We start from the raw sequence: 27,491 nt of genomic DNA, 5'->3' as shown, positions 1-27,491 counted from the left end.
AGCCGCACTGTCGGAGGATCAGTGCTGAGCGAGGGCCGCACTGTTGGAGGGTCAGTGCTGAGGGTGAGCCGCACTGTCGGAGGGTCAGTGCTGAGGAAGGGCCGCACTGTCGCAGGGTCAGTGCTGAGGGAGTGCCGCACTGTCGGAGGGTCAGTGCTGAGGGAGGGCCGCACTGTCGGAGGGTAAGTGCTGAGGGAGGGCCGCACTGTCGGAGGTTCAGTGCTGAGCGAGGGCCGCACTGTCGGAGGGTCAGTACAGAGGAAGGGCCGCACTGTCGGAGGGTCAGTGCTGAGGGAGCGCCGCACTGTCGGAGGGACAGTGCTGAGGGAGGGCCACACTGTCGGAGGGTCAGTGCTGAGGGAGTGCCGCACTGTCGGAGGGTCAGGGCTGAGGGAGGGCCGCACTGTCGGAGTGTCAGTGCTGAGGGAGGGCCGCACTGTCGGAGGGTCAGTGCTGAGGGAGGGCCGCACTGTTAGAGGGTCAGGGCTGAGGGAGGGCCGCACAGCCGGAGGGTCAGGGCTGAGGGAGGGCCGCACTGTCGGAGGGTCAGTGCTGAGGGAGGGCCGCACTGTCGGAGTGTCAGGGCTGAGGGAGGGCCGCACTGTCGGAGGGTCAGTGCTGAGGGAGGGCCGCACTGTCGGAGGGTCAGTGCTGAGGGAGTGCCGCACTGTCGGAGAGTCAGGGCTGAGGGAGGGCCGCACTGTCGGAGGGTCAGTGCTGAGGGAGGGCCGCACTGTCGGTGGGTCAGGAATGAGGGAGGGCCGCACTGTCGGAGGGCCAGTGCTGAGTGAGACCCGCTCTGTCGGAGGGTCGGGGCTGAGGGAGGGCCGCACTGTCGGAGGGTCAGTGCTGAGGGAGGGCCGCACTGTCGGAGGTTCAGTGCTGAGGGAGGGCCGCACTGTCGGAGGGTCAGTGCTGATGGAGGGCCGCACTGTCGGAAGGTCAGTGCTGAGGGAGCACCGCACTATCGGAGGGTCATTGCTGAGGGAGGGCCGAGCTGTCGGAGGGTCAGTACTGAGTGAGAGCCGCACTGTCGGAGGGTCAGTGCTGAGGGAGGGCCGCACTGTCGGAGGGTCAGTGCTGAGGGAGGGCCGCACTGTCGGAGTGTCAGTGCTGAGGGAGGGCCGCACTGTCGGAGTGTCAGCGCTGAGGGAGGGCCGCGCAGCCGGAGGGTCAGGGCTGAGTGAGGGCCGCACTGTCGGAGGGTCAGTGCTGAGGGAGGGCCGCACTGTCGGAGTGTCAGCGCTGAGGGAGGGCCGCACTGTAGGAGGGTCAGTGCTGAGGGAGGGCCGCACAGTCGGAGCGTCAGTGCTGAGGGAGTGCCGCACTGTCGGAGAGTCAGGGCTGAGGGAGGGCCGCACTGTCGGAGGGTCAGTGCTGAGGGAGGGCTGCACTGTCGGAGGGTCAGTGCTGAGGGAGGGCCGCACTGTTAGAGGGTCAGTGCTGAGGGAGGGCCGCACTGCCGGAGGGTCAGGGCTGAGGGAGGGCCGCACTGTCGGAGGGTCAATGCTGAGTGAGAGCCGCACTGTCGGAGGGTCAGTGCTGAGGGAGGGCCGCACTGTCGGAGGGTCAGTGCTGAGGGAGGGCCGCACTGTCGGAGGGTCAGTGCTGAGGGAGAGCCGCACTGTCAGAGGGTCAGTGCTGAGGGAGGGCCGCACTGTCGGAGGGTCAGTGCTGAGGGAGGGCCGCACTGTCGGAGGGTCAGTGCTGAGGGAGGGCCGCACTGTCGGAGGGTCAGTGCTGAGGGAGAGCCGCACTGTCAGAGGGTCAGTGCTGAGGGAGGGCCGCACTGTCGGAGGGTCAGTGCTGAGGGAGGGCCGCACTGTCGGAGGGTCAGTGCTGAGGGAAGGCCGCACTGTCGGAGAGTCAGTGCTGAGTGAGAGCCGCACTGTCGGAGGGTCAGTGCGGAGGGAGGGCCGCACTGTCGGAGGGTCAGTGCTGAGGGAGGGCCGCACTGTCGGAGGGTCAGTGCTGAGTGAGAGCCGCACTGTCGGAGGGTCAGTGCTGAGGGAGGGCTGCACTGTCGGAGGGTCAGGGCTGAGGGAGGGCCGCACTGTCGGAGGGTCAGGGCTGAGGGAGGGCCGCACTGTCGGAGGGTAAGTGCTGAGGGAGGGCCGCACTGTCGGAGGGTCAGTGCTGAGGGAGGGCCGCACTGTCGGAGGGTCAGTGATGAGGGTGGGCCGCACTGTCGGAGAGTCAGGGCTGAGGGAGGGCCGCACTGTCGGAGGGTCAGTGCTGAGGGAGGGCCGCACTGTCGGTGGGTCAGGAATGAGGGAGGGCCGCACTGTCGGAGGCCCAGTGCTGAGTGAGACCCGCTCTGTCGGAGGGTCGGGGCTGAGGGAGGGCCGCACTGTCGGAGGGTCAGTGCTGAGGGAGGGCCGCACTGTCGGAGGTTCAGTGCTGAGGGAGGGCCGCACTGTCGGAGGGTCAGTGGTGAGGGAGGGCCGCACTGTCGGAGGGTCAGTGCTGAGTGAGAGCCGCACTGTCGGAGGGTCAGTGCTGAGGGAGGGCCGCACTGTCGGAGGGTCAGTGCTGAGGGAGGGCCGCACTGTCGGAGGGTCAGTGCTGAGGGAGGGCCGCACTGTCCGAGGGTCAGGGCTGAGGGAGGGTCGCACTGTCGGAGGGTCAGTGCTGAGGGAGGGCCGCACTGTCGGAGGGTCAGTGATGAGGGAGGGCCGCACTGGTAGAGGGTAAGGGCTGAGGGAGGGCCGCACTGCCGGAGGGTCAGGGCTGAGGGAGGGCCGCACTGTCGGATGGTCAGTGCTGAGTGAGAGCCGCACTGTCGGAGGGTCAGTGCTGAGGGAGGGCCGCACTGTTGGACGTTCAGTGCTGAGGGAGGGCCGCACTGTCGGAGGGTCAGGGCTGAGGGAGGGCCGCACTGTCGGAGGGTCAGTGCTGAGGGAGGGCCGCACAGTCGGAGGGTCAGGGCTGAGGGAGGGCCGCACTTTTGGACGGTCAGTGCTGAGGGAGGGCCGCACTGTCGGAGGGTCAGTGCTGAGGGAGGACCGCACTGTCGGAGGGTCAGTGCTGAGGGAGGGCCGCACTGTCGGAGGGTCAGTGCTGAGGGAGGGCCGCACTGTCGGAGGGTCAGTGCTGAGGGAGGGCCGCACTGTCAGAGGGTCAGGGCTGAGGGAGGGCCGCACTGTTGGACGGTCAGTGCTGAGGGAGGGCCGCACTGTCGGAAGGTCAGTGCTGAGGGAGTGCCGCACTGTCGGAGGGTCAGTGCTGTGGGTGAGCCGCACTGTCGGAGAGTCCATGCTGATGGAGGGCCGCACTGTTGGAGGGTCAGTGCTGAGGGAGGGCTGCACTGTCGGAGGGTCAGTGCTGAGGGAGCACCGCACTATCGGAGGGTCATTGCTGAGGGAGGGCCGAACTGTCGGAGGGTCAGTACTGAGTGAGAGCCGCACTGTCGGAGGGTCAGTGCTGAGGGAGGGCCGCACTGTCGGAGGGTCAGTGCTGAGGGAGGGCCGCACTGTCGGAGTGTCAGTGCTGAGGGAGGGCCGCACTGTCGGAGTGTCAGCGCTGAGGGAGGGCCGCGCAGCCGGAGGGTCAGGGCTGAGTGAGGGCCGCACTGTCGGAGGGTCAGTGCTGAGGGAGGGCCGCACTGTCGGAGTGTCAGCGCTGAGGGAGGGCCGCACTGTAGGAGGGTCAGTGCTGAGGGAGGGCCGCACTGTCGGAGGGTCAGTGCTGAGGGAGTGCCGCACTGTCGGAGAGTCAGGGCTGAGGGAGGGCCGCACTGTCGGAGGGTCAGTGCTGAGGGAGGGCTGCACTGTCGGAGGGTCAGTGCTGAGGGAGGGCCGCACTGTTAGAGGGTCAGTGCTGAGGGAGGGCCGCACTGCCGGAGGGTCAGGGCTGAGGGAGGGCCGCACTGTCGGAGGGTCAATGCTGAGTGAGAGCCGCACTGTCGGAGGGTCAGTGCTGAGGGAGGGCCGCACTGTCGGAGGGTCAGTGCTGAGGGAGGGCCGCACTGTCGGAGGGTCAGTGCTGAGGGAGGGCCGCACTGTCCGAGGGTCAGGGCTGAGGGAGGGTCGCACTGTCGGAGGGTCAGTGCTGAGGGAGGGCCGCACTGTCGGAGGGTCAGTGATGAGGGAGGGCCGCACTGGTAGAGGGTAAGGGCTGAGGGAGGGCCGCACTGCCGGAGGGTCAGGGCTGAGGGAGGGCCGCACTGTCGGATGGTCAGTGCTGAGTGAGAGCCGCACTGTCGGAGGGTCAGTGCTGAGGGAGGGCCGCACTGTTGGACGTTCAGTGCTGAGGGAGGGCCGCACTGTCGGAGGGTCAGGGCTGAGGGAGGGCCGCACTGTCGGAGGGTCAGTGCTGAGGGAGGGCCGCACAGTCGGAGGGTCAGGGCTGAGGGAGGGCCGCACTTTTGGATGGTCAGTGCTGAGGGAGGGCCGCACTGTCGGAGGGTCAGTGCTGAGGGAGGGCCGCACTGTCGGAGGGTCAGTGCTGAGGGAGGGCCGCACTGTCGGAGGGTCAGTGCTGAGGGAGGGCCGCACTGTCGGAGGGTCAGGGCTGAGGGAGGGCCGCACTGTTGGACGGTCAGTGCTGAGGGAGGGCCGCACTGTCGGAAGGTCAGTGCTGAGGGAGTGCCGCACTGTCGGAGGGTCAGTGCTGTGGGTGAGCCGCACTGTCGGAGAGTCCATGCTGATGGAGGGCCGCACTGTTGGAGGGTCAGTGCTGAGGGAGGGCTGCACTGTCGGAGGGTCAGTGCTGAGGGAGCACCGCACTATCGGAGGGTCATTGCTGAGGGAGGGCCGAACTGTCGGAGGGTCAGTACTGAGTGAGAGCCGCACTGTCGGAGGGTCAGTGCTGAGGGAGGGCCGCACTGTCGGAGGGTCAGTGCTGAGGGAGGGCCGCACTGTCGGAGTGTCAGTGCTGAGGGAGGGCCGCACTGTCGGAGTGTCAGCGCTGAGGGAGGGCCGCGCAGCCGGAGGGTCAGGGCTGAGTGAGGGCCGCACTGTCGGAGGGTCAGTGCTGAGGGAGGGCCGCACTGTCGGAGTGTCAGCGCTGAGGGAGGGCCGCACTGTAGGAGGGTCAGTGCTGAGGGAGGGCCGCACTGTCGGAGGGTCAGTGCTGAGGGAGTGCCGCACTGTCGGAGAGTCAGGGCTGAGGGAGGGCCGCACTGTCGGTGGTTCAGTGCTGAGGGAGGGCTGCACTGTCGGAGGGTCAGTGCTGAGGGAGGGCCGCACTGTTAGAGGGTCAGTGCTGAGGGAGGGCCGCACTGCCGGAGGGTCAGGGCTGAGGGAGGGCCGCACTGTCGGAGGGTCAGTGCTGAGGGAGGGCCGCACTGTCGGAGGGTCAGTGCTGAGGGAGAGCCGCACTGTCAGAGGGTCAGTGCTGAGGGAGGGCCGCACTGTCGGAGGGTCAGTGCTGAGGGAGGGCCGCACTGTCGGAGGGTCAGTGCTGAGGGAGGGCCGCACTGTCGGAGGGTCAGTGCTGAGGGAGAGCCGCACTGTCGGAGGGTCAGTGCGGAGGGAGGGCCGCACTGTCGGAGGGTCAGTGCTGAGGGAGGGCCGCACTGTCGGAGGGTCAGTGCTGAGTGAGAGCCGCACTGTTGGAGGGTCAGTGCTGAGGGAGGGCTGCACTGTCGGAGGGTCAGGGCTGAGGGAGGGCCGCACTGTCGGAGGGTCAGGGCTGAGGGAGGGCCGCACTGTCGGAGGGTAAGTGCTGAGGGAGGGCCGCACTGTCGGAGGGTCAGTGCTGAGGGAGGGCCGCACTGTCGGAGGGTCAGTGATGAGGGTGGGCCGCACTGGTAGAGGGTCAGGGCTGAGGGAGGGCCGCACTGCCGGAGGGTCAGGGCTGAGGGAGGGCCGCACTGTCGGATGGTCAGTGCTGAGTGAGAGCCGCACTGTCGGAGGGTCAGGGCTGAGAGAGGGCCGCACTGTTGGACGTTCAGTGCTGAGGGAGGGCCGCACTGTCGGAGGGTCAGTGCTGAGGGAGGGCCGCACTGTCGGAGGGTCAGGGCTGAGAGAGGGCCGCACTGTTGGACGTTCAGTGCTGAGGGAGGGCCGCACTGTCGGAGGGTCAGGGCTGAGGGAGGGCCGCACTGTTAGACGGTCAGTGCTGAGGGAGGGCCGCACTGTCGGAGGGTCAGTGCTGAGGGAGTGCCGCACTGTCGGAGGGTCAGTACTGAGAGAGGGCCACACTGTCGGAGGGTCAGTGCTGAGGGAGGGCCGCACTGTCGGAGAGTCCGTGCTGATGGAGAGCCGCACTGTCGGAGGGTCAGTGCTGAGGGAGGGCCGCACTGTCGGAGGGTCAGTGCTGAGGGAGAGCCGCACTGTCGGAGGGTCAGTGCTGAAGGAGCACCGCACTATCGGAGGGTCATTGCTGAGGGAGGGCCGCACTGTCGGAGGGTCAGTGCTGAGGGAGCACCGCACTATCGGAGGGTCAGTGCTGAGGGAGGGCCGCACTGTCGGAGGGTCAGTGCTGAGGGAGTGCCGCACTGTCGGAGGGTCAGTGCTGAGGGAGAGCCGCACTGTCGGAGGGTCAGTGCTGAGGGAGGGCCGCACTGTCGGAGGGTCAGTGCTGAGGGAGCACCGCACTATCGGAGGGTCAGTGCTGAGGGAGCACCGCACTATCGGAGGGTCAGTGTTGAGGGAGTGCCGCACTGTCAGAGAGTCAGTGCTGAGGAAGGACCGCACTGTCGGAGGGTCAGTGCTGAGGGAGGGCCGCACTGTCGGAGAGTCAGTGCTGAGGAAGGACCGCACTGTCGGAGGGTCAGTGCTGAGGGAGGGCCGCACTGTCGGAGGGTCAGTGCTGAGAAAGGGCCGCACTGTCGGAGGGTCAGTGCTGAGTGAGAGCCGCACTGTCGGGGGGTCAGTGCTGAGAAAGGGCCGCACTGTCGGAGGGTCAGTGCTGAGTGAGAGCCGCACTGTCGGGGGGTCAGTGCTGAGAAAGGGCCGCACTGTCGGAGAGTCCGTGCTGAGGGAGGGCCGCACTGTCGGAGGGTCAGTGCTGAGGGAGTGCCGCACTATCGGAGGGTCAGTGCTGAGGGAGGGCTGCACTGTCGGAGGGTCAGTGCTGAGGGAGTGCTGCACTGTCGGAGCGTCAGTGCTGAGGGAGTGCCGCACTATCGGAGGGTCAGTGCTGAGGGAGGGCTGCACTGTCGGAGGGTCAGTGCTGAGGGAGAGCCGCACTGTCGGAGGGTCAGTGCTGAGGGAGGGCCGCACTGTCGGAGGGTCAGTGCTGAGGGAGGGCCGCACTGTGGGAGCATCAGTGCTGAGGGAGGGCCGCACTGTCGGAGGGTCAGTGCTGAGGGAGGGCCGCACTGTTGGAGGGTCAGTACTGAGGGAACGCCGCATTGTCGGAGGGTCAGTGCTGAGTGAGACCCTCACTGTCGGAGGGTCAGTGCTGTGGGAGGGCCGCACTGTCGGAGGGTCAGTGCTGAGGTAGGGGCGCACTGTCGGAGGGTCAGTGCTGAGGGAGGGCCGCACTGTCGGAGGGTCAGTGCTGAGGGAGGGCCGCACTGTCGGAGGGTCAGGACTGAGGGAGTACCGCATTGTCGGAGGGTTAGTGCTGAGTGAGACCCGCGCTGTCAGAGGGTCAGGGCTGAGGGAGGGCCGCACTGTCGGAGGGTCAGTGCTGAGGGTGGGCCGCACTGTCAGAGGGCCAGGGCTGAGGCAGGGCCGCACTGTCGGAGGGTCAGTGCTGAGTGAGAGCCGCACTGTCGGTGGGTCAGTGCTGAGGGAGGGCCGCACTGTCGGAGGGTCAGTGCTGAGGGAGGGCCGCACTGTCGGAGGGTCAGTGCTGAGGGAGGGCCGCACTGTCGGAGGGTCAGTGCTGAGGGAGGGCCGCACTGTCGGAGGGTCAGTGCTGAGGGAGCACCGCACTGTCGGAGAGTCATTGCTGAGTGAGGGCCGCACTGTCGGAGGGTCAGTGCTGAGGGAGGGCCGCACTGTCGGAGGGTCAGTGCTGAGGGAGTGCCGACTGTCGGAGGGTCAGGGCTGAGGGAGGGTCGCACTGTTGGAGGGTCAGTGCTGAGGGAGTGCCGCACTGTCGGAGGGTCAGTGCTGAGGGATGGCCGCACTGTCGGAGGGTCAGTGCTGAGGGAGGGCCGCACTGTCGGAGGGTCAGTGCTGAGGGAGGGCCGCACTGTCGGAGGGTCAGTGTTGAGTGAGAGCCGCACTGTCGGAGGGTCAGTGCTGAGGGAGTGCCGCACTGTCGGAGGGTCAGGGCTGAGGGAGGGTCGCACTGTTGGAGGGTCAGTGCTGAGGGAGTGCCGCACTGTCGGAGGGTCAGTGCTGAGGGAGGGCCGCACTGTTGAAGGGTCAGTGCTGAGGGAGTGCCGCACTGTCGGAGGGTCAGTGCTGAGGGAGGGCCGCACTATCGGAGGGTCAGTGCTGAGGGAGGACCGCACTGTCGGAGGGTAAGTGCTGAGGGAGGGCCGCACTGTCGGAGGGTCAGTGCTGAGGGAGGGCCGCACTGTCGGAGGGTCAGTGATGAGGGAGGGCCGCACTGGTAGAGGGTCAGGGCTGAGGGAGGGCCGCTCTGCCGGAGGGTCAGGGCTGAGGGAGGGCCGCACTGTCGGAGGGTCAGTGCTGAGGGAGGGCCGCACTGTCGGAGGGTCAGTGTTGAGGGAGGGCCGCACTGTCGGAGGGTCAGGGCTGAGGGAGGGCCGCACTGTCGGAGGGTCAGTGTTGAGGGAGTGCTGCACTGTCGGATGGTCAGTGCTGAGTGAGAGCCGCACTGTCGGAGGGTCAGTGCTGAGGGAGGGCCGCACTGTCGGAGGGTCAGGGCTGAGGGAGGGCCGCACTGTTGGACGGTCAGTGCTGAGGGAGGGCCGCACTGTCGGAGGGTCAGTGCTGAGGGAGGGCCGCACTGTCGGAGGGTCAGTGCTGTGGGTGAGCCGCACTGTGGGAGGGTCAGTGCTGAGGGAGTGCCGCACTGTGGGAGGGTCAGTGCTGAGGGAGGGCCGCACTGTCGGAGGGTCAGTGCTGAGAGAGAGCCGCACTGTCGGAGGGTCAGTGCTGAGGGAGGGTCGCACTGTCGGAGGGTCAGTGTTGAGGGAGGGCCGCACTGTCGGAGGGTCAGGGCTGAGGGAGGGCCGCACTGTCGGAGGGTCAGTGTTGAGGGAGGGCCGCACTGTCGGAGGGTCAGTGCTAAGTGAGAGCCGCACTGTCGGAGGGTCAGGGCTGAGGGAGGGCCGCACTGTCGGAGGGTCAGTGCTGAGGGAGCACCGCACTGTGGGAGGGTCAGTGCTGAGGGAGGGCCGCACTGTCGGAGGGTCAGTGCTGAGGGAGGGCCGCACTGTCGGAGGGTCAGTGCTGAGGGAGGGCCGCACTGTCGGAGGGTCAGTGCTGAGTGAGAGCCGCACTGTCGGAGAGTCAGTGCTGAGGGAGGGCCGCACTGTCGGAGGGTCAGTGCTGAGGGAGGGCCGCACTGTCGGAGGGTCAGTGCTGAGGGAGGGCCGCACTGTCGGAGGGTCAGTGCTGAGGGAGGGCCGCACTGTCGGAGGGTCAGTGCTGAGTGAGAGCCGCACTGTCGGAGGGTCAGTGCTGAGGGAGGGCCGCACTGTCGGAGGGTCAGTGTTGAGTGAGAGCCGCACTGTCGGAGGGTCAGTGCTGAGGGAGGGCCGCACTGTCGGAGGGTCAGGGCTGAGGGAGGGCCGCACTGTCGGAGGGTCAGTGCTGAGGGAGGGTCGCCCTGTCGGAGAGTCAGGGCTGAGGGAGGGCCGCACTGTCGGAGAGTCAGGGCTGAGGGAGGGCCGCACTGTCGGAGGGTCAGTGCTGAGGGAGGGCCGCACTGTCGGAGAGTCAGGGCTGAGGGAGAGCCGCACTGTCGGAGGGTCAGTGCTGAGGGAGGGCCGCACTGTCGGAGGGTCAGTGCTGAGGGAGGGGCCGCACTGTCGGAGGGTCAGCACTGAGGGAGGGCCGCACTGTCGGAGAGTCAGGGCTGAGGGAGAGCCGCACTGTCGGAGGGTCAGTGCTGAGGGAGGGCCGCACTGTCGGAGGGTCAGTGCTGAGGGAGGGGCCGCACTGTCGGAGGGTCAGCACTGAGGGAGGGCCGCACTGTCGGAGAGTCAGGGCTGAGGGAGGGCCGCACTGTCGGAGGGTCAGTGCTGAGGGAGGGCCGCACTGTCGGAGGGTCAGTGCTGAGGGAGAGCCGCACTGTCAGAGGGTCAGTGCTGAGGGAGGGCCGCACTGTCGGAGGGTCAGTGCTGAGGGAGAGCCGCACTGTCGGAGGGTCAGTGCTGACGGAGTCCCGCATTGTCGGAGGGTCAGTGCTGAGGGAGGGCCTCACTGTCGGATGGTCAGGGCTGAGGGAGGGCCACCCTGTCGGAGGGTCAGTGCTGAGGGAGCACCGCACTGTCGGAGGGTCAGTGCTGAGGGAGGGCCGCACTGTCGGAGGGTCAGTGCTGAGGGAGGGCCGCACTGTCGGAGGGTCAGGGCTGAGGGAGGGCCGCACTGTCAGAGGGTCAGGGCTGAGGGAGGGCCGTACTGTCGGAGGGTCAGTGCTGAGGGAGCACCGCACTGTCGGAGGGTCAGTGCTGAGTGAGACCCGCACTGTCAGAGGGTCAGGGCTGAGGGAGGGCCGTACTGTCGGAGGGTCAGTGCTGAGGGAGCACCGCACTGTCGGAGGGTCAGTGCTGAGTGAGAGCCGCATTGTCAGAGGGTCAGGGCTGAGGGAGGGCCGCACTGTCGGAGGGTCAGTATTGAGGGAGGGCAGCACTGTCGGAGGGTCAGTGCTGAGGGAGGGCCGCACTGTCGGAGAGTCAGTGCTGAGTGAGAGCCGCACTGTCGGAGGGTCAGTGCTGAGGGAGGGCCGCACTGTCGGTGGGTCAGTGCTGAGGGAATGCCGCACTGTCGGAGGGTCAGTGCTGAGGTAGGTCCGCACTGTCGGAGGGTCAGTGCTGAGGGAGCACCGCACTGTCGGAGGGTCAGTGCTGACGGAGAGCCGCACTGTCGGAGGGTCAGTGCTGAGGGAGGGCCGCACTGTCGGAGAGTCAGTGCTGAGGGAGGGCCGCACTGTCGGAGGGTCAGTGCTGAGGGAGGGCCGCACTGTCGGAGGGTCAGTGCTGAGGGAGGCCGCACTGTCGGAGGGTCAGTGCTGAGGGAGGGCCGCACTGTCGGAGGGTCAGTGCTGAGGGAGTGCCGCACTGTCGGAGGGTCAGTGCTGAGGGAGGGCCGCACTGTCGGAGGGTCAGTGCTGAGGGAGGGCCGCACTGTCGGAGGGTCAGTGCTGAGGGAGGGCCGCACTGTCGGAGGGTCAGTGCTGAGGGAGGGCCGCACTGTCGGAGGGTCAGTGCTGAGGTAGGGCCGCACTGTCGGAGGGTCAGTACTGAGGGAGGGCCGCATTGTCGGAGGGTCAGTGCTGAGTGAGAGCCGCACTGTCGGAGGGTCAGTGCTGAGGGAGGGCCGCACTGTCGGAGGGTCAGTGCTGAGGTAGGGCCGCACTGTCGGAGGGTCAGTACTGAGGGAGGGCCGCATTGTCGGAGGGTCAGTGCTGAGGTAGGGCCGCACTGTCGGAGGGTCAGTGCTGAGGGAGGGCCGCACTGTCAGAGGGTCAGTGCTGAGGGAGGGCCGCACTGTCGGAGGGTCAGTGCTGAGGGAGGGCCGCACTGTCGGAGGATCAGTGCTGACGGAGGGCCGCACTGTTGGAGGGTCAGTGCTGAGGGAGTGCCGCACTGTCGGAGGGTCAGTGCTGAGGGAGGGCCGCACTGTCGGAGGGTCAGTGCTGAGGGATGGCCGCACTGTCTGAGGGTCAGTGCTGAGGGAGGGCCGCACTGTCGGAGGATCAGTGCTGAGGGAGTGCCGCACTGTCGGGGGGTCAGTGCTGAGGGAGCACCGCATTGTCGGAGGGTCCGTGCTGAGTGAGAGCCGCACTGTCGGAGGGTCAGGGCTGAGGGAGGTCCGCACTGTCGGAGGGTCAGGGCTGAGGGAGACCGCACTGTCAGAGGGTCAGTGCTGAGGGAGGGCCGCACTGTCGGAGGGTCAGTGCTGAGGGAGTGCCGCACTGTCGGAGAGTCAGTGCTGAGGGAGGGCCGCACTGTCGGAGGGTCAGTGCTGAGGGAGGGCCGCACTGTCGGAGGGTCAGTGCTGAGGGAGTGCCGCACTGTCGGAGGGTCAGTGCTGAGGGAGGGCCGCACTGTCGGAGGGTCAGTGCTGAGGGAGGGCCGCAGTGTCGGAGGGTCAGTGCTGAGGGTATACCGCACTGTCGGAGGGTCAGTGCTGAGGGAGGGCCGCACTGTCGGAGGGTCAGTGCTGAGGGAGTGCCGCACTGTCGGAGGGTCAGTGCTGAGGGAGGGCCGCACTGTCGGAGGGTCAGTGCTGAGGGAGGGGCCGCACTGTCGGAGGGTCAGTGCTGAGGGGGTGCCGCACTGTCGGAGGGTCAGTGCTGAGGGAGTGCCGCACTGTCGGAGGGTCAGTGCTGAGGGAGTGCCGCACTGTCGGTGGGTCAGTGCTGAGGGAGGGCCGCACTGTCGGAGGGTCAGTGCTGAGGGAGTGCCGCGCTGTCGGAGGGTCAGTGCTGAGGGAGGGGCCGCACTGTCGGAGGGTCAGTGCTGAGGGAGTGCCGCACTGTCGGAGGGTCAGGGCTGAGGGAGGGCCGCACTGTCGGAGGGTCAGTGCTGAGGGAGGGCCGCACTGTCGGAGGGTCAGTGCTGAGGGAGAGCCGCACTGTCGGAGGGTCAGTGCTGAGGGAGGGCCGCACTGTCGGAGGGTCAGTGCTGAGGGAGAGCCGCACTGTCGGAGGGTCAGTGCTGACGGAGTCCCGCATTGTCGGAGGGTCAGTGCTGAGGGAGGGCCTCACTGTCGGATGGTCAGGGCTGAGGGAGGGCCACCCTGTCGGAGGGTCAGTGCTGAGGGAGCACCGCACTGTCGGAGGGTCAGTGCTGAGGGAGGGCCGCACTGTCGGAGGGTCAGTGCTGAGGGAGGGCCGCACTGTCGGAGGGTCAGGGCTGAGGGAGGGCCGCACTGTCAGAGGGTCAGGGCTGAGGGAGGGCCGTACTGTCGGAGGGTCAGTGCTGAGGGAGCACCGCACTGTCGGAGGGTCAGTGCTGAGTGAGACCCGCACTGTCAGAGGGTCAGGGCTGAGGGAGGGCCGTACTGTCGGAGGGTCAGTGCTGAGGGAGCACCGCACTGTCGGAGGGTCAGTGCTGAGTGAGAGCCGCATTGTCAGAGGGTCAGGGCTGAGGGAGGGCCGCACTGTCGGAGGGTCAGTATTGAGGGAGGGCAGCACTGTCGGAGGGTCAGTGCTGAGGGAGGGCCGCACTGTCGGAGAGTCAGTGCTGAGTGAGAGCCGCACTGTCGGAGGGTCAGTGCTGAGGGAGGGCCGCACTGTCGGTGGGTCAGTGCTGAGGGAATGCCGCACTGTCGGAGGGTCAGTGCTGAGGTAGGTCCGCACTGTCGGAGGGTCAGTGCTGAGGGAGGGCCGCACTGTCGGAGAGTCAGTGCTGAGGGAGGGCCGCACTGTCGGAGGGTCAGTGCTGAGGGAGGGCCGCACTGTCGGAGGGTCAGTGCTGAGGGAGGCCGCACTGTCGGAGGGTCAGTGCTGAGGGAGGGCCGCACTGTCGGAGGGTCAGTGCTGAGGGAGTGCCGCACTGTCGGAGGGTCAGTGCTGAGGGAGGGCCGCACTGTCGGAGGGTCAGTGCTGAGGGAGGGCCGCACTGTCGGAGGGTCAGTGCTGAGGGAGGGCCGCACTGTCGGAGGGTCAGTGCTGAGGGAGGGCCGCACTGTCGGAGGGTCAGTGCTGAGGTAGGGCCGCACTGTCGGAGGGTCAGTACTGAGGGAGGGCCGCATTGTCGGAGGGTCAGTGCTGAGTGAGAGCCGCACTGTCGGAGGGTCAGTGCTGAGGGAGGGCCGCACTGTCGGAGGGTCAGTGCTGAGGTAGGGCCGCACTGTCGGAGGGTCAGTACTGAGGGAGGGCCGCATTGTCGGAGGGTCAGTGCTGAGGTAGGGCCGCACTGTCGGAGGGTCAGTGCTGAGGGAGGGCCGCACTGTCAGAGGGTCAGTGCTGAGGGAGGGCCGCACTGTCGGAGGGTCAGTGCTGAGGGAGGGCCGCACTGTCGGAGGATCAGTGCTGACGGAGGGCCGCACTGTTGGAGGGTCAGTGCTGAGGGAGTGCCGCACTGTCGGAGGGTCAGTGCTGAGGGAGGGCCGCACTGTCGGAGGGTCAGTGCTGAGGGATGGCCGCACTGTCTGAGGGTCAGTGCTGAGGGAGGGCCGCACTGTCGGAGGATCAGTGCTGAGGGAGTGCCGCACTGTCGGGGGGTCAGTGCTGAGGGAGCACCGCATTGTCGGAGGGTCCGTGCTGAGTGAGAGCCGCACTGTCGGAGGGTCAGGGCTGAGGGAGGTCCGCACTGTCGGAGGGTCAGGGCTGAGGGAGACCGCACTGTCAGAGGGTCAGTGCTGAGGGAGGGCCGCACTGTCGGAGGGTCAGTGCTGAGGGAGTGCCGCACTGTCGGAGAGTCAGTGCTGAGGGAGGGCCGCACTGTCGGAGGGTCAGTGCTGAGGGAGGGCCGCACTGTCGGAGGGTCAGTGCTGAGGGAGTGCCGCACTGTCGGAGGGTCAGTGCTGAGGGAGGGCCGCACTGTCGGAGGGTCAGTGCTGAGGGAGGGCCGCAGTGTCGGAGGGTCAGTGCTGAGGGTATACCGCACTGTCGGAGGGTCAGTGCTGAGGGAGGGCCGCACTGTCGGAGGGTCAGTGCTGAGGGAGTGCCGCACTGTCGGAGGGTCAGTGCTGAGGGAGGGCCGCACTGTCGGAGGGTCAGTGCTGAGGGAGGGGCCGCACTGTCGGAGGGTCAGTGCTGAGGGGGTGCCGCACTGTCGGAGGGTCAGTGCTGAGGGAGTGCCGCACTGTCGGAGGGTCAGTGCTGAGGGAGTGCCGCACTGTCGGTGGGTCAGTGCTGAGGGAGGGCCGCACTGTCGGAGGGTCAGTGCTGAGGGAGTGCCGCGCTGTCGGAGGGTCAGTGCTGAGGGAGGGGCCGCACTGTCGGAGGGTCAGTGCTGAGGGAGTGCCGCACTGTCGGGGGGTCAGTGCTGAGGGAGTGCCGCACTGTCGGAGGGTCAGTGCTGAGGGAGGGCCGCACTGTCGGAGGGTCAGTGCTGAGGGAGGGCCGCACTGTCGGAGGGTCAGTGCTGAGGGAGGGCCGCACTGTCAGAGGGTCAGTGCTGAGGGTATACCGCACTGTCGGAGGGTCAGTGCTGAGGGAGTGCTGCACTGTCGGAGGGTCAGTGCTGAGGGAGGGCCGCACTGTCAGAGGGTCAGTGCTGAGGGTATACCGCACTGTCGGAGGGTCAGTGCTGAGGGAGTGCTGTGCTGTGCAGAATATTTTGGGCTGTCCTTTGACTGTGGTGCCGACTTCCCCCTCGTTTCCTGAAAGTAGTTTGTTTTTCTACAAAATGGAGATTATCTTTTGCGAATCTAACCTTTCGATCGCGAGCGAGTGATACTGAACACATCTATATTTGACAGAATTAGGTCAGGGCACCGTCCCATCGCTGCCCTGGGGCGAGGGCAGGAGCTGGGTTTGACACTGAGGGTCCCCTCGACCTGGAGGCTGTGGGAGCAGAGGGACAAGGGGTAGGCCCAGGATCCCGGAGCGTGTCTGTGGATCCCGGGAATGGGGACGGACGGGAAGGGAGCTGGAGGGGCCGGGAGAGGTGGAGGGGGTGAAGGGGGATACTGAGTCCAGGCGCTCCCCCAGCCGGAAATACCGTATCCGACCCGCGGAGGAATGGACTCTGGGTCCCAGCGAGTCGGGAAGCAGAGGGGTTACGGATTGTGGGGAGTCAGGATGTTGGCGGGGAGGGCTAGGGGGATGTGACACCCTGGGGTGCTGTCATCTTCCAGAACCTAGCGACGGCAGGGAATTCTGGGTGGAAGCACACGCCTGGGTCAAAGGCAGAGGTGGTGGGGGCACGTGGACACTCACTCCCATCGGTGCGAGGGGACGGGAGGAGGCCATTCAGCCCCTCCAGCCAGCTCCGACACTCAATACCAGAGTGGCTAACCCTCCCCCCCCCCCGCCCCCACTCAGCCTGAACTCCATCTCCACCCCTCGACCCCGTTTCTCCTTAACGCTCTCTCCACCTCCTCGTTCAGCTGAGTCCATGTCCCAGCATGCACCGTGCCCTGCGGCGGTGACTTCCACAGACCCCCGAGAGAGAGAGAGAGAGAGAGAGGGGTAATCCCTCCTGGTCCCTGTTTGAACATTCAGACTTCCTGACGACTAAACTGGATTCCTGTCAGGACAGAACCCAGAAATGGGGTGGGGGGGTGAGCGGCCATCTTGAATCACTGCAGTCCATGTGCTGTGGGTAGACCCACATAGCCCCTGAGGGAGGGAATTCCGGGATTCTGACCCTGAAGGGAATGACGATATATTTCCGAGTCGGGATGGGGAGTGTCTCGGAGGGGAACTTGCAGGGAGGGGGGTGGGGTGTGGTGATGATTAAACAGGACAGAACCCAGAATTGGGGTGGGGGGGTGAGCGGCCATCTTGAATCACTGCAGTCCATGTGCTGTGGGTAGACCCACAATGCCCCTGAGGGAGGGAATTCCGGGATTCTGACTTTTAAACCCGATTCATGTGGCGACAGAAACGAGAAAGTTTTCCTGACAAAAACGAAGTCAATTTATGACAACACATTTAATGTTAATAAGAAAAGTGAAGTGGAAGCGTGTGGCGCCGTGGTTAGGCCAAGGTAACCTGAATTGTCCCATAGTGCTCAGGGATGTGTAGGTTAGGGGGGATTGGCCGTGCTAAATTGTCCCATAGTGTTCTGGGATGTGTAGGTTAGGGGGGATTGGCCGTGCTAAATTGTCCCATAGTGTTCTGGGATGTGCAGGTTAGGGTGGATTGGCCGTGCTAAATTGTCCCATAGTGTTCAGGGATGTGCAGGTTAGGGTGGATTGGCCGTGCTAAATTGTCCCATAGTGTTCAGGGATGTGTAGGTTAGGGTGGATTGGCCGTGCTAAATTGTCCCATAGTGTTCAGGGATGTGCAGGTTAGGGTGAATTGGCCGTGCTAAATTGTCCCATAGTGTCCAGGGATGTGAAGGTTAGGGTGGATTGGCCGTGCTAAATTGTCCCATAGTGATCAGGGATGTGTAGGTTAGGGTGGATTGGCCGTGCTAAATTGTCCCATAGTGATCAGGGATGTGTAGGTTAGGGTGGATTGGCCGTGCTAAATTGTCCCATAGTGTTCAGGGATGTGTAGGTTAGGGTGGATTGGCCGTGCTAAATTGTCCCATAGTGTTCAGGGATGTGTAGGTTAGGGTGGATTGGCCGTGCTAAATTGTCCCATAGTGATCAGGGATGTGTAGGTTAGGGTGGATTGGCCGTGCTAAATTGTCCCATAGTGTTCAGGGATGTGTAGGTTAGGGTGGATTGGCCGTGCTAAATTGTCCCATAGTGTTCAGGGATGTGTAGGTTAGGGTGGATTGGCCGTGCTAAATTGTCCCATAGTGATCAGGGATGTGTAGGTTAGGGTGGATTGGCCGTGCTAAATTGTCCCATAGTGTTCAGGGATGTGTAGGTTAGGGTGGATTGGCCGTGCTAAATTGTCCCATAGTGTTCAGGGATGTGCAGGTTAGGGTGGATTGGCCGTGCTAAATTGTCCCATAGTGTTCAGGGATGTGTAGGTTAGGGTGGATTGGCCGTGCTAAATTGTCCCATAGTGTTCAGGGATGTGCAGGTTAGGGTGGATTGGCCGTGCTAAATTGTCCCATAGTGTTCAGGGATGTGTAGGTTAGGGTGGCTTGGTCGGAGGGAAATGTAGAGCGCTGGGGGAGCGGGTGTGGGTGTGTTACTCTTTGCAGGGTCGGTGTGGAGGTGTTGGGCTGAAGGGCCTGTTTCCACACTGTCGGGGATTCGAATGTTCTTCCTCCCAATCGTACGATATTGCCAGCTGTGACTGGAAAATCTAACACCATCCCGGATTTTCCCGGCGGCACTCCCTCCGGCGTTGTATCAGTTCCACGCTGCGCACTTGTTGCTTGGAATCCCGGATGGTGTTCCAACCCGGAATTATTACGCACAGCAGTCGGGGCCATGGGTGAAACTTCGTGACCTGCCGTGATTGTAACAAGGTCAGCAACGTCGAGTTCCTGGACTCGGAGTTCCCTGGTTTGTCGCGGGGGTGGGGGGGGGGGGGTTCCTGTTGATCCGGGGACCGATTCGGGAGCCCAGGCTGACAGATACAAACAGGAGGGTGAGGGGGTCCCCCTCCCTCTGAGTGCTGGGGGTGATGGAGAATGATCAGTGCCAAGGACTGTCCGACATCCGGTGAAAGGGTCATGGGGTACCCGTCTCCCTGGAGTGATTTTAGCTGCACTGGTCCCTGTGGGACACCGCGGCATAGAGGTCATGGACAGCAGGGAAACAGACCCTTCGGCCCGACCCGTCCGTGCTGACCCAGATATCCCAACCCAACCTAGTCCCACCTGCCAGCACCCGGCCCATATCCCTCCAAACCCTTCCTATCCATATACCCATCCAAATGCCTCTTAAATGCTGTAATTGTACCAGCCCCCACCACATCCTCTGGCAGCTCATTCCACACACGTACCACCCTCTGGGTGAACAAGTTGCCCCTTAGGTCTCTTTTATACCTTTCCCCTCTCACCCTAAACCTATGCCCCTCTAGTTCTGGACTCCCCGACCCCAGGGAAAAGACTTTGCCTATTTATCCTATCCATGCCCCTCATGATTTTATAAACCTCTATAAGCTCACCCCTCAGCCCCCGACGCTCCAGGGAAAACAGTCCCAGCCTGTTCAGCCCCTCCCTGTAGCTCAGACCCTCCAACCCTGGCAACATCCTTGTAAATCTTTTCTGAACCCTGTCACAGCATCCTTCCGATATGAGGGAGACCGGAATTGCACGCGATATTCCAAAAGTGGCCTACCCGCATTCCATTCCTCAAGGAACCATGACTGCTCCCACTCCCCCCACCCCCACCCCCACCACCGCCAAGCCCCCACCCCACCTCAGGACGAGGCCTAGTTCCGCCTCCCCCCTGACTGCATCCTTCGCCCATTCACCTCAGCGGACCCTCGGAGGAACTCGTCCTCCGCTCGTCCCTCAGCGCCCATGTGTCGCCCCGCTGCGTTTGGGGGTTCAAACGCCTCAAACAAGACATCGGCTCGAAAATCTGGACCAGAAACGCGGGGCTGGGACAGAGGACTCGATTTGCCGACTGCCAGGATACGTTTTCCAGCAACATTGCGTTGGGGGTGGCGGGGGGGGGGGGGGTGGGGGTTTGAGCAGCAACTAATCTGGTCGCTTATCCGCCTGAAAGCTTTGCCAGGCTACTTTCCGGACTTGTGGCATTCAGCAGGGTAATGACGGGACAGGTGAAGCAGCTGAAAACTTGTCCAAATAAACTGCCAGCATTCCCTCGAACCGGAAAAGTGTAAGGCTTTCCCGTTCTCGACGCAGTGCTGACATGTCGTCATGTCCAGTTCGAGGCTGGTCACTCAGAGTTGGGCCCAGTCTCGGGCTGACTCACTGTAAAAAAAAAGACAGTGACTGAACTCCAGTTCAGTCTTTCAGTGGCTTTTCACAGCGCAGTGCCAGGTGGAAACATGGTCCAGGTAAGATCTTTCACCACGTTGGGCCGATGTTATCTTGTCAGGCCACAAAAAAAGGTACTCAGTTTATCTCCACAAATCTTCGACGGCTTCCTCATCTCCATGGCAACCAGCTCAGGAAAGGAGGCAGTGATGAAGTGACACACAGATCAACAACCACGTTAAAGCTCTTCCTATCTCTGTAACCCCCCCTCCAGCCCCTACACCCCCTCCCTATCTCTGTAATCCCCTACACCCCCTCCCTATCTCTGTAACCCCCTCCAGCCCCTACACCCCCTCCCTATCTCTGTAATACCCTACACCCCCTCCCTATCTCTGTAACCCCCTCCAGCCCCTACACCCCCTCCCTATCTCTGTAACCCCCTCCAGCCCCTACACCCCCTCCCTATCTCTGTAACCCCCTCCAGCCCCTACACCCCCTCCCTATCTCTGTAACCCCCTCCAGCCCCTACACCCCCTCCCTATCTCTGTAACCCCCTCCAGCCCCTACACACCCTCCCTATCTCTGTAGCCCCCTCCAGCCCCTGCACCCCCTCCCTATCTCTGTAACCCCCTCCAGTCCCTACACCCCCTCCCTATCTCTGTAACCCCCTCCAGCCCCTACACACCCTCCCTATCTCTGTAACCCCCTCCAGCCCCTACACCCCCTCCCTATCTCTGTAATCCCCTACACCCCCTCCCTATCTCTGTAACCCCCTCCAGCCCCTACACCCCCTCCCTATCTCTGTAACCCCCTCCAGCCCCTACACACCCTCCCTATCTCTGTAGCCCCCTCCAGCCCCTGCACCCCCTCCCTATCTCTGTAACCCCCTCCAGTCCCTACACCCCCTCCCTATCTCTGTAACCCCCTCCAGCCCCTACACACCCTCCCTATCTCTGTAACCCCCTCCAGCCCCTACACCCCCTCCCTATCTCTGTAATCCCCTACACCCCCTCCCTATCTCTGTAACCCCCTCCAGTCCCTACACCCCCTCCCTATCTCTGTAACCCCCTCCAGCCCCTACACACCCTCCCTATCTCTGTAACCCCCTCCAGCCCCTACACCCCCTCCCTATCTCTGTAACCCCCTACACCCCCTCCCTATCTCTGTAACCCCCTCCAGCCCCTACACCCCCCTCCCTATCTCTGTAACCCCCTCCAGCCCCGAGATCCCCTCCCTATCTCTGTAACCCCCTCCAGCCCCGAGACCCCCTCCCTATCTCTGTAACCCCCTCCAGCCCCTACACCCCCTCCCTATCTCTGTAACCCCCTCCAGCCCTGAAACCCCCTCCCTATCTCTGTAACCTCCCCTCCAGCCCCTTCCTATCTCTGTAACCCTCCTCCAGCCCCTACACCCCCTCCCTATCTCTGTAACCTCCCCTCCAGCCCCTACACCCCCTACCTATCTCTGTAACCCCCTCCAGCCCCGAGACCCCCTCCCTATCTCTGTAACCTCCCCTCCAGCCTCTTCCTATCTCTGTAACCCTCCTCCAGCCTCTACACCCCCTCCCTATCTCTGTAACCCCCTCCAGCCCCCGACACCCCCTCCCTATCTCTGTAACCCCCTCCAGCCCCTACACCCCCCTCCCTATCTCTGTAACCCCCCTCCAGCCCCTACACTCCCTCCCTATCTCTGTAACCCCCTCCAGCCCCTACAACCCCTCCCTATCTCTGTAACCCCCTCCAGCCCCTACACCCCCCTCCCTATCTCTGTAACCCCCCTACAGCCCCTACACCCCCTCCCTATCTCTGTAACGCCCTCCAGCCCCTACACCCCCTCCTTATCTCTGTAACCCACTCCAGCCCCTACACCCCCTCCCTATCTCTGTAACCCCCTCCAGCCCCTACACACCCTCCCTATCTCTGTAACCCCCTCCAGCCCCTACACCCCCTCCCTATCTCTGTAACCCCCTCCAGCCCCCGACACCCCCTCCCTATCTCTGTAACCCCCTCCAGCCCCTACACCCCCCTCCCTATCTCTGTAACCCCCCTCCAGCCCCTACACTCCCTCCCTATCTCTGTAACCCCCTCCAGCCCCTACAACCCCTCCCTATCTCTGTAACCCCCTCCAGCCCCTACACCCCCTCCCTATCTCTGTAACCCCCTCCAGCCCCTACACCCCCTCCCTATCTCTGTAACCCACTCCAGCCCCTACACCCCCTCCCTATCTCTGTAACCCCCCTCCATCCCCTACACCCCCTCCATATCTCTGTAACCCCCTCCAGCCCCTACACCCCCCTCCCTATCTCTGTAACCCCCTCCAGCCCCTACAACCCCTCCCTATCTCTGTAACCCACTCCAGCCCCTACACCCCCTCCCTATCTCTGTAACCCCCTCCAGCCCCTACACACCCTCCCTATCTCTGTAACCCCCTCCAGCCCCTACACACCCTCCCTATCTCTGTAACCCCCTCCAGCCTCTACACCCCCTCCCTATCTCTGTAACCCCCTCCAGCCCCCGACACCCCCTCCCTATCTCTGTAACCCCCTCCAGCCCCTACACCCCCCTCCCTATCTCTGTAACCCCCCTCCAGCCCCTACACTCCCTCCCTATCTCTGTAACCCCCTCCAGCCCCTACAACCCCTCCCTATCTCTGTAACCCCCTCCAGCCCCTACACCCCCTCCCTATCTCTGTAACCCCCCTACAGCCCCTACACCCCCTCCCTATCTCTGTAACCCCCCTACAGCCCCTACACCCCCTCCCTATCTCTGTAACCCCCTCCAGCCCCTACACCCCCTCCCTATCTCTGTAACCCACTCCAGCCCCTGCACCCCCTCCCTATCTCTGTAACCCCCCTCCATCCCCTACACCCCCTCCATATCTCTGTAACCCCCTCCAGCCCCTACACCCCCTCCCTATCTCTGTAACCCCCTCCAGCCCCTACACCCCCTCCCTATCTCTGTAACCCCCTCCAACCCCTACACCCCCTCCCTATCTCTGTAACCCCCTCCAGCCCCTACACCCCCTCCCTATCTCTGTAACCCCCTCCAGCCCCTACACCCCCTCCCTATCTCTGTAACCCACTCCAGCCCCTACACCCCCTCACTATCTCTGTAACCCCCTCCAGCCCCTACACCCCCTCCCTATCTCTGTAACCCCCTCCAGCCCCTACACCCCCTCCCTATCTCTGTAACCCACTCCAGCCCCTACACCCCCTCCCTATCTCTGTAACCCCCTCCAGCCCCTACACCCCCTCCCTATCTCTGTAACCCCCTCCAGCCCCTACACCCCCTCCCTATCTCTGTAACCTCCTCCAGCCCCTACACCCCCGCCCTATCTCTGTAACCCCCCTCCAGCCCCTACACCTCCTCCCTATCTCTGTAACCCCCCTCCAGACCCTACACCCCCTCCCTATCTCTGTAACCCCCTCCAGCCCCTACACCCCCTCCCTATCTCTGTAACCCCCTCCAGCCCCTACGCCCCCTCCCTATCTCTGTAACCCCCTCCAGCCCCTACACCCCCCTCCCTATCTCTGTAACCCCCTCCATCGAGTGAGGGCGTTGCTGGAAAAGCACAGCAGGTCAGGCAGGATCCGAGGAGCAGGGAAATCGATGTTTCAGGTAAAAGCCCTTCATTTGCCTGACCTGCTGTGCTTTTCCAGCACCACCCTCCCAACTCGAATCTCCACATCTGCAGCCCTGACTATCACCATCTCTGACGCCCCTTCCCCCCCCCAGCTCAGTTTAAACCACTTCCGTTCCTCTGGTTCACAGCTTAGCTGCCAACGCTCGCTCACAGGAAACAAACTCAAGTGTCATGTGGTGGGAGAATGAGATGAGATTACATTAGAATCCCGAATGTGTGCAAACAGGCCGTTCAGCCCGAAAGGTCCACACCCAGACCCATTCCCCCTACCCTACAACCAAACGTTTACCACTCAGTAATGCTACAAACCTACACATCCCTGAACACTATGGGATAATTTAGCACGGCCAATCCCCCCTAACCTACACATCCCTGAACACTATGGGACAATTTAGCATGGCCAATCCACCCTAACCTACACATCCCTGAACACTATGGGACAATTTAGCACGGCCAATCCACCCTAACCTACACATCCCTGAACACTATGGGACAATTTAGCATGGCCAATCCCCCCTAACCTACACATCCCTGAACACTATGGGACAATTTAGCACGGCCAATCCACCCTAACCTACACATCCCTGAACACTATGTGACAATTTAGCACGGCCAATCCACCCTAACCTACACATCCCTGAACACTATGGGACAATTTAGCACGGCCAATCCCCCCTAACCTACACATCCCTGAACACTATGGGACAATTTAGCATGGCCAATCCACCCTAACCTACACATCCCTGAACACTATGGGACAATTTAGCACGGCCAATCCACCCTAACCTACACATCCCTGAACACTATGGGACAATTTAGCACGGCCAATCCACCCTAACCTACACATCCCTGTACACTATGGGACAATTTAGCATGGCCAATCCACCCTAACCTACACATCCCTGAACACTGTGGGACAATTTAGCAGGGCCAATCCACCCTAACCTACACATCCCTGAACACTATGGGACAATTTAGCACGGCCAATCCACACTAACCTGCACATCCCTGAACACTATGGGACAATTTAGCACGGCCAATCCACCCTAACCTACACATCCCTGAACACTATGGGGCAATTTAGCACGGCCAATCCACCCTAACCTACACATCCCTGAACACTATGGGACAATTTAGCACGGCCAATCCACCCTAACCTACACATCCCTGTACACTATGGGACAATTTAGCACGGCCAATCCACCCTAACCTACACATCCCTGAACACTGTGGGACAATTTAGCAGGGCCAATCCACCCTAACCTACACATCCCTGAACACTATGGGACAATTTAGCACGGCCAATCCGCCCTAACCTGCACATCCCTGAACACTGTGGGACAATTTAGCACGGCCAATCCACCCTAACCTACACATACCTGAACACTATGGGACAATTTAGCGCGGCCAATCCACCCTAACCTACACATCCCTGAACACTATGGGACAATTTAGCACGGCCAATCCACCCTAACCTACACATCCCTGAACACTATGGGACAATTTAGCACGGCCAATCCGCCCTAAACTGCACATCCCTGAACACTGTGGGACAATTTAGCACGGCCAATCCACCCTAACCTACACATACCTGAACACTATGGGACAATTTAGCGCGGCCAATCCACCCTAACCTACACATCCCTGAACACTATGGGACAATTTAGCACGGCCAATCCACACTAACCTGCACATCCCTGAACACTATGGGACAATTTAGCACGGCCAATCCACCCTAACCTACACATCCCTGAACACTATGGGGCAATTTAGCACGGCCAATCCACCCTAACCTACACATCCCTGAACACTATGGGACAATTTAGCACGGCCAATCCACCCTAACCTACACATCCCTGTACACTATGGGACAATTTAGCACGGCCAATCCACCCTAACCTACACATCCCTGAACACTGTGGGACAATTTAGCAGGGCCAATCCACCCTAACCTACACATCCCTGAACACTATGGGACAATTTAGCACGGCCAATCCGCCCTAACCTGCACATCCCTGAACACTGTGGGACAATTTAGCACGGCCAATCCACCCTAACCTACACATACCTGAACACTATGGGACAATTTAGCGCGGCCAATCCACCCTAACCTACACATCCCTGAACACTATGGGACAATTTAGCACGGCCAATCCACCCTAACCTACACATCCCTGAACACTATGGGACAATTTAGCACGGCCAATCCGCCCTAAACTGCACATCCCTGAACACTGTGGGACAATTTAGCACGGCCAATCCACCCTAACCTACACATACCTGAACACTATGGGACAATTTAGCGCGGCCAATCCACCCTAACCTACACATCCCTGAACACTATGGGACAATTTAGCACGGCCAATCCACCCTAACCTACACATCCCTGAACACTATGGGACAATTTAGCACGGCCAATCCACCCTAACCTACACATCCCTGAACACGATGGGACAATTTAGCACGGTCAATCCATCCTAACCTGCACATCCCTGAACACTATGGGGCAATTTAGCACGGCCAATCCACCCTATCCTGCACATCCCTGAACACTATGGGACAATTTAGCACGGCCAATCCACCCTAATCTACACATCCCTGAACACTATGGGACAATTTAGCACGGCCAATCCACCCTAACCTACACATCCCTGAACACTATGGGACAATTTAGCACGGCCAATCCACACTAACCTACACATCCCTGAACACTATGGGACAATTTAGCACGGCCAATCCACACTAACCTACACATCCCTGAACACTATGGGACAATTTAGCACGGCCAATCCACCCTAACCTACACATCCCTGAACACTATGGGACAATTTAGCACGGCCAATCCACACTAACCTACACATCCCTGAACACTATGGGACAATTTAGCACGGCCAATCCACACTAACCTGCACATCCCTGAACACGATGGGACAATTTAGCACGGCCAATCCACCCTAACCTACACATCCCTGAACACTATGGGACAATTTAGCACGGCCAATCCACACTAACCTGCACATCCCTGAACACTATGAGACAATTTAGCACGGCCAATCCACCCTAACCTACACATCCCTGAACACTATGGGACAATTTAGCACGGCCAATCCACCCTAACCTACACATCCCTGAACACTATGGGACAATTTAGCACGGCCAATCCACCCTAACCTGCACATCCCTGAACACTATGGGACAATTTAGCACGGCCAATCCACCCTAACCTACACATCCCTGAACACTATGGGACAATTTAGCACGGCTAATCCACCCTAACCTACACATCCCTGAACACTACGGGACAATTTAGCATCGCCAATCCACCCTAACCTGTACATCCCTGAACACTATGGGGCAATTTAGCACGGCCAATCCACCCTAACCTGCACATCCCTGAACACTATGGGACAATTTAGCACGGCCAATCCACCCTAACCTACACATCCCTGAACACTATGGGACAATTTAGCACAGCCAATCCACCCTAACCTGTACATCCCTGAACACTATGGGGCAATTTAGCACGGCCAATCCACCCTAATCTACACATCCCTGAACACTATGGGACAATTTAGCACGGCCAATCCACCCTAACCTACACATCCCTGAACACTATGGGACAATTTAGCACGGCCAATCCACCCTAACCTACACATCCCTGAACACTATGGGACAATTTAGCACGGTCAATCCACCCTAACCTACATATCCCTGAACACTATGGGACAATTTAGCACGGTCAATCCACCCTAACCTACACATCCCTGAACACTATGGGACAATTTAGCACGGCCAATCCACCCTAACCTGCACATCCCTGAACACTATGGGACAATTTAGCACGGTCAATCCACCCTAACCTACACATCCCTGAACACTATGGGACAATTTAGCACGGCCAATCCACCCTGACCTACACATCCCTGAACACTATGGGACAATTTAGCATCGCCAATCCACCCTAACCTACACCTCCCAGAACACTATGGGACAATTTAGCACGGCCAATCCCCCCTAACCTACACATCCCTGAACACTATGGGACAATTTAGCACGGCCAATCCACCCTAACCTACACATCCCTGAACACTATGGGACAATTTAGCACGGCCAATCCACCCTAACCTACACATCCCATTACACTATGGGACAATTTAGCATCGCCAATCCACCCTAACCTACACATCCCTGAACACTACGGGACAATTTAGCACGGCCAATCCACCCTAACCTACAAATCCCTGAACACTACGGGACAATTTAGCACGGCCAATCCACCCTAACCTACAAATCCCTGAACACTACGGGACAATTTAGCACGGCCAATCCACCCTAACCTGCACTTCCCTGAACACTATGGGACAATTTAGCACGGTCAATCCACCCTAACCTACAC

This window comes from Chiloscyllium plagiosum, unplaced genomic scaffold (genome assembly GCF_037043375.1).
Source record: "Chiloscyllium plagiosum isolate Xiang-an unplaced genomic scaffold, Cpla_swu_hap1 HiC_scaffold_51, whole genome shotgun sequence".
NCBI classification, from domain to species: domain Eukaryota; kingdom Metazoa; phylum Chordata; class Chondrichthyes; order Orectolobiformes; family Hemiscylliidae; genus Chiloscyllium; species Chiloscyllium plagiosum.
Note: the sequence above shows the minus strand (reverse complement) of the source record.